The sequence below is a fragment of the Octodon degus genome, unplaced genomic scaffold, assembly GCF_000260255.1.
Source record: "Octodon degus isolate 3935 unplaced genomic scaffold, OctDeg1.0 scaffold00042, whole genome shotgun sequence".
NCBI classification, from domain to species: domain Eukaryota; kingdom Metazoa; phylum Chordata; class Mammalia; order Rodentia; family Octodontidae; genus Octodon; species Octodon degus.
In genome coordinates this window covers 11,106,880-11,114,774 of record NW_004524618.1, presented here as the reverse complement: position 1 = coordinate 11,114,774, position 7,895 = coordinate 11,106,880, and the positions used below count along the sequence as shown (strand labels likewise).

At 36.9% G+C, this 7,895-nt stretch overlaps 1 protein-coding gene across 1 annotated transcript in view; it reads right to left on the bottom strand.

Moving 5' to 3' along the window:
• Window positions 1–7,895, bottom strand: part of Shoc2 (SHOC2, leucine rich repeat scaffold protein) — a 114,029-nt gene that overhangs the window by 68,519 nt on the left and 37,615 nt on the right. The window lies entirely within an intron of this gene.

Here is a 7,895-nt window from a genome sequence, read left to right as displayed (position 1 = left end):
AATAATAAAAAAAGGTTTAAAAAAAAAAAAAAAAGAATTTCGGATCTTGATACCATAAACTATGCGTTACCTAATTAACTAATCAAGCTTGACTATTAACTAAAAATGTTTACTTTTAAACATATATCTTGTCTAGATAAATTAAAAAATGATTTGGTACCCTAAAATTCAGTTGTGGGTCTACTCCAGGTCTAAATCTGGTGACAACGTCAACATTTTAGGAGAAAAAGATAACTTTCCATTTTTCTTGAAAAATAATTTTTTAAAAAATACAATGTTTTGGAAGAGAGCTATGTTTATACAAAATTTTAAACTGTGTGTATGTGTGCACGAGTGTGCATAAGAATAGGGATTGAACGCAGGGTCTCAAGCATGGTACATAAACATTCCATCACTGAGCTACATGGTCAGCCGCCAAATGTGAATCTTACACCCAGTTATGTAATAAGAACATAAAAACCAAAGTACTTGGTCTCAAAATACTTAAAAATTGCATCCAAAAAAATCAGTAAATTGAGAATCAGGCAATCATGTTTTTATATTGGAATCTTTATTATCCCAGATAATTGTTACTGCCTGTCGCCAAATAAGCATTGTGTATGGAACACTCGATATGGGCTTTTTATCTATCTTATGTCACAACCATATCCCAAGGGAGATATTAAACGAATTTCTTAACTTCTAAGCAATTTAGATTCCTAAATTGAAGAGTTATATCCATGTTCAATTTACATGAGAATATTAAAACAACTAATTAAAGGAAAACTCCAAAACCAGGTATGCCTATAGTTCAAAACTCCACATACATTCTTTCTTCTATACCATGCTGGATTTCAAAAATAAGCACCTTCAAACCATGATTGTATAAGGATGCTTATTACAGTTAATTTAGGTTTTTAATATTTTCTATTCAGAAGTTATATCAGTCAAGTTTCCATTCCTGTGACAAACACTTAAGACAAAGCGATTATAAGAAATAAAGACTTGGGTCAGGGAGATAGCTCAGTAGAATAAGTGCTTGCCTGGCATGCACAAGGGCCTGAGTTCAATCCTCATTACTGCAAAAAAAGAAAAAAAAAAAAAAGAAAGAAAGAAAGAAAGAAAGATAATAGACTGTTTGCCCTACGGTTCACAGGTTTACATGGTCACCTGGCCCTGTGGTGAGACATTACATCATGGTAGGAACAGCATGGTGGAGTAGAGCTCTTCATATCATGGCAGCCAAGCAGCAAAAAGATGGGGCTAGGTTCCTAATAGCCCTCCATCAAGGGCATACCTCCAGTACCTAACTTCCTTCCATTAAATCTCATCTCTTAAAGGTTCTGCCACCTCACAGCAGTGCCATCCATCAGGTGAGAATTAAGCCTTTAGGGGACATTCAGACTTGCAAGCAGCTCCTGCAGGATAGGCATGGTAGTGCACTCCTGTAGTCCTGGGAGGCAGGAAGATCACTATGAGTACCAGGCCAGCCTGGGCTACATAGTGAGTACAGCCTGAACTGCATAGCGAGACCCTAGCTCAAAGTAAATAAATAAATAAAATAATGAAATGAAATGGAAGTTTCTTCAAGGGACCAGATATTGCAGGCCAGATCAGTCTCTGTTATAGGCACTTAAGACCATGTGTAAACTGGAGTAAATGTATTTTGAAAAATTATTTACCAATATAGATCTCAGACTAGACATGAACATGGGTTATAATTTGCCAACCCCTGCCCTTAATTCCTGTTTCAGGTTTTAAATCATTTATTTCAGGAATTATATTTTACACAAATTGGATACAAGAATTATTTTTCCTTGCTCTTGTAATATACTGATACTACATTTAGCTGTATGGGTGAACACTGTGGAAGCGTGTTAACCATTCCCATGCTTTTATTAAGATAAAAAGCGGTAGCCGCCTCTTCCTCTTGTTCTTACTGGTGTTAAAAACTGCAATAAAGAAAGAGCTCTGACTCTGTTGATCACTGTTTGGACTTCAGGTAAATAGTAGCAAACAGGTGATAAAACTACCCTCTTTCTAACCAGAGAGAATGGGAAATGGAATAAGAGAAGAGGGATATGAAAGAAAAAATTTTTTCAATCTATGTAATATTTCCAAACATAACTCCTAGTAGCTCATGTATTAAAGCAATCAGAATAAGAACAACAAATGTTACTGAAAACTTAACTACTCATATTTCATACTGCTTTGCAGTAGCACACAATCAGGGCAGACCAGAATAACAATGAAAGGGTTTTGAAAACTAAAATGGAACGAAAGACGACAAAAATGGGTCAGGATATGTGTTCTGAACCAACCAGGTCAACTATGTGCTAAAATAGAACATGTACATAAATAGAAACTCAAGTTTCTTAGGAGTCTCAAAATACCCCTAATACAGCCCAAAATTATCATATCAAGAACTAAGAAAACACCAATTCTAAAGAAAGAAAAAAGTCAACAGACATCAACAATGAGATAATGCAGGTGTTGGACTTATCTGGCAAGAATTTTGAAGCAGTTGTCTAGAAGGCAGGCAGGCAGGCAGGCTTGCTCCAACAACTATGTAATTATGCATACTCTTAAAATAAATGATTAAGTAGAAAGTCTTGGCAAAGAAATAACAAAGAGGGGCTGGGGAGATAGCTCAGTAGAATAAGCGCTTGCCTGGCAAGTGCAAAGTCCTGAGTTCAATCTCCAGTACCAAAAAGAAAGAAAGAAAGAAAGAAAGAAAGAAAGAAAGAAAGAAAGAACAAACGAACAAACGAACGAACAGAAAATTTAAAATCTAACAGTTAAAAATTCATAAATGAAAATTTTTAAACTCACTAGACTGGCTCAAAATAAGAATGGACATTACAGAAGATTCAGTGAACTTGAAGAAAGATCACTAGCAACTACCCAAATAGGAATAACACAAAGAAAACAAATTGTAAAACCTCACTATTTTCTCAGGGAGAGATAGGACAACAACACACCTGTTTTGTAGGAATTCCAGACAGATAGAACATAGGACAAAAAAAAGATGACTCAGAACTTCTGAAATTTAGCAAAAGACACAAGGTTACAGAAATAAAAAGCTAAGCAGGGGCCAGGGAGATGGCTCAGTAAAATCAGTGCTTGCCTGGCAAGCGCAAGGGCCTGAGTTCAATCCCTGGTTCCGCCAAAAAAAAAAAAAAAAAAAAAAAAGCTAATCAAATTCCCAACAGGAAGAACTCAAAGAAACAATGCCTACATATATGATAATTCTATTTCTGAAAACTGAAGATAATTAACAACAAAAAAGTATGAACTGACAAAAGAAGAATGATTTGAATGACAGTAAACGTCTCATAACTAATATAGGGCAATCAATTGAGGAACTGATAAAAAATGGTATTTTTATACAATGGAGTATTATTCAGCTATAAAAAGTCAATTTAAGGCTTTTGTAGATAAATAAATGCAAAGTAGAGATTGTATTAGTTAGTGAAATGAGACCCACATGCGCAAACTTTATACTGTCTCGCCACTCTGAGAACCTGAAAGACTAAATAAAATCTGAAAGGTACAATGAAAACTGGGAAAGGGAAAGAATTTGTTCAATGGGAAAGAAAAACTGAGATGAGGAAAAAGACAAAAAAAGAAGTGAACAAGATATATTTAGGTATATATGCAGGATAGTTTGGATAATTGTACTGCTGGTGTCTGCTGTTCTTTTGAAAGGAACAGTTAATACTTGCTCTTTTTACTTATTTTTTCTTTTGAATTTCTTACCACTTTTTTGTTACTTTTTCTTTAAACCAATCTTGCACATTTATATCTGGTTTGAAGATAGCATCATGCAATACAGCAACCATTGTTGAATTCGTATTACTTTGTTTAATGAAATTTTGTATCATTTCTAATGCTGTTTTTATATATCACTATTTTGTATTCTTTAAAAAAAATAATAATACACGGTAGAAGAAAATTACAAGCATTTTTCAAGTGTTCAAAGAAAAGGCTTGCCAACCAAAGATTATTTATCCAACATAAACATCCTTCAGGAATGAAGGTAAGATAAAGATTCTCAGAGGAAGGAAAATGAAGAAAACTTGATGCTAGCAGATCTATCACAAGTTCTTCAGACAGGGAAGCAAACAAACTGAAACTTTAGAATACTAATAATGAGGATGAAAGATCAATGGAAAAGGTAAGACTACAGGTAAACATAAGCGACCACTGTCTCTTTTGCTTGATTCTATGAATAATGTTTGACTGCTAAAAGATATTATGTATCATAAATGGGGTTGGGGACAGAACCCAGTGGTAGAACATGTGCAGAGTATGCATGGGGGTCTAAGTTCAATCCTCAGTAAAGAAAGAAAAAAAAAAATCATGTAACTCTTGAATCTACTATCAATGTATGAAAAATGGTACTTAAGACAACTGTACTAAGACAACAATATGCAATGTATTAATTATTGAAACTACTAATCAGATATGAAACTGGTTCATTGCTACTTGTTTCTCTATAAAATTATAGGGAAAAAAAGAACTGTATCATAACGAAGGAAAATAAGTCATGCTACAATAGTAACGTCCTACATGAAATGGTAAATGTTACATGTTCAACTAAAAAACTGTATTTTACTATTGTATGAATATGCTATGAATACTACTGATTCAGTTAGTAGACAGTGTTTTCGGTTTTATACATCCCTAATTTTCCATATCTTGTAACACTGAGAGGAGACACTGAAATTCCCAACTGTAGGTACAGATTGCTAATTCTTTTTAGGTTTATCAGATTAAAATACCTTATGTATTTTTAAGCTCTTTCAGTATGTATATATTTAGGATTATTTTATCTTTTTTGGAAATTGAGTATCTTTATATAACTTTCCTTTGCGTTCATGGTACTTTTCTTTGTTCATTCTACTTGGGTAATAATATATCCATGTACCAGACAGTGTGTACTAGATAAAAAGCATAATCCATTTCACCTTTCTCTTAATTAGTGTTTTTTAGGGTATACTCCTTTACTTTTAATGCCCCTATATTGTTATCTGAATTGAGCTTCTTACAGACAGTATAATTGGCTCATGCTTCTTATAAATTCATTCTGGCAATCTCAGCTTTTTAATCACTTACTAGCATAATTATTTAAATACAGGATGATCCAAAATTGTGAGGGCTTTCGTTAGTTTTTATAACAAGAAATAAAAGTGGCAATCAAATTTATTCAAATTTTTTTCTGTGTGCAGTATATCTTAAAACATTCAATACACAGCACAAGGTTATAATCTGGACAGTATCTATTCTCCAAATTCTTTTTGCATTATTGTTTTTCTTTGAACAATACACTTTACAGTCATGTTGACATTTCCTTTTATTCTGTGGGTAATGTAATTTCAATAAAATGTCACCCCACTAAACATAATGGTGAAGATGCAGATGACTGACATTTTGGTCAGCATTTCGCTATCCCATATATATGTATGGATGTATATACACACACACACACACACACACACACACACACATAAATATATATTATATGTATATGTATGCATTTGGTACAGGGGCTCACTATGCAGCTTGGACTCGTAGTGATCCTCCTGTTTTTAGCCTCCCCAGTGCACCATCATGGCAGGTTTCAGTGCCGGCTCAGCACGCCTGGGGTTCTGCAGCCAGTGCAAGATGTGGTGTCAGAGATCAAACCCAGGTCCTTGTACTTATCAAGCAGGCACTCAGACTACCAAATTCTCACTCCAGCCCATATTCCATAATTTTTAACTATTTGGTCTATTAGACTATCAAATCATAAATGACTTTTTAAACCCTCTTGTTTTCATAAATAACAAAGGACTTCTGTATTCTTTGGACCAAAAGTTGTATTAATATAACATTTCTTCCTTGATTTTTGAATTAATACAACATTTCTTCCTTACTTTTTGATTACAGGATAGCTTGTTAGATACTGGTCAGCTCTATCAACACCACCCATAGAATTACTGTAATCACTGACCACCACTGACCTTCAAGTTCTATCACTTGTATTATGAATAGTTAACAGTAAGGAGACATCTTTGTATTGTCTTTCCTTTTTTTTTTTCCCTGTATTTTAGGGAAGGGTCTACAGGGTATTCAGGGTCTCACTACCAGATCGGACTAGTAGTGATCTGCCCGTTTACAGCCTCCCAAATGCTGGGATTACCGGCGTGTGCCACCACACCCAATCTCAAGTGCCATCTCAGTGCATCCTGGGGGTGGGGCCCGCACAGGCAGGCCCGGGCATTGAATCCCTGGTCCCTGTGTCCCACTGCAGGTGCTTTATTCTGCTGAGCTTTTTGGCCAGCCTCTCTTTCCATTTCATAACATAGACTTTCTCTCCTTATACTGCTAACATTTCTCCCTTATTCAGGTTTTCTGGGATTTTTTCATTTTTGCAGATCTTTTGGCATTTGCAGTTCTATCTTCCTATTCAGTTTCAGGGTCCCAAAGGTATCTGCTCTGTATTATAAAACAATATTGCTGAGTTCTGCAAAAGCATAAAAATTATACCTAATGTATTTATCATAAAGAGTTTTATGGTCTGTAGAACAAAATCATAGGTCATTTTTCACAAAAAAGTATGAACCAGTTAAAAAAAATAACCAAACTTATTAGATTTCATTAGAAACAAACATCAAAGGCAAATACAATATTCAGTATGCAACAAATAGTTAATATAAAATACACATAAGATCTTAGTAACCTCATACCTTTACAAAAATAATTCCAAATAAATGAAACACCTAAATGCGAATAATAAAGTTACAAAACTTTTAAAAGAAAGGAAGAAAATGACCCAAAGTTAGGCAAAGAGTTAATATAGGCATGACATCAAAAGTAAAATCCGAGACCCACTCCTAGCCCAGGCCCGGTGAATGTGTGGAGAGCTTCCAGCTACCCTGCGCCAGCAGGACCTGCTACTGGTCCAAGCCCAGGCGCAGTGTGGGTGAGACCCTCTTCCACCCCCTTGGGACACCCCCCACCACTCCACAGCACCTCACCCACCCCGCCCGCCGAGTAAAAATTTCTGACACGTTCCAAGAACCCCCAAACCCAGTCCTAGCCCAGGTCCGGTGAGTGTGTGGGAGAGCTTTCGGATACCCTGTGCCAGCGGGACCTATTACTGGTCCCAGCCCAGGCGCAGCTTGTGTGAGACCCTCTTCCACCCCATTGGGATACCCCCCACCACTCCGCAGCAGCTCCCCCACACCACCCACCAAGTATGAATTTCTGCCACATTCCGGGAATCCCCAGACAAAGTCCTAGCCCAGGCCCGGTGAGTGTGTGGAAGAGCTGCCTCTCCCCCCTACTCCACCTTGTCCCCTCCAGGCTCAGCTCAGGCCTGGCATACAGGCCTGGGGTGAAACCCTGCAGCTGCAATCCCTGCAGAGAGTATAGAGGATAGAACCACCCAGCTAGTCCAGGAGCAGAAAATCTTGCAGGGGGCAACAACAGGTTCACCCCCAAGGGCAGCAGCAGAAAGGAGCTGAGCACAGCAGCCAGACCCAACCAGGCACAGCTGGATAAATCCAAACTTTATAGTTCTGCACCTGAACTTCAGTATGTGCTAAGCGTATAACTACAATGAAGATCTACAACAAAGGTTAGAAGACAGTGCTACACAAAATAACAATGAGAAGGAACAAAATGCAACCTCAGAACCCAAGCCCACCCGTAACAAGTGCAGAGGACACGAACACAGAACAAATTAGAAATCACAGAGCTGAAAGCAATGAATCAACGGTTTCTGAAATAAAGAGCTGCAGAAAGATACAGAGGACCTCAGATTGGAAATAAAAAAAGAAATCCCTGAATTAATAACATCTATAGTAAAGAATCCAATGCAGAAACATATGGAGGAAAGCCAGTGCCCACCCAGAACAAGTGCGGAGGAT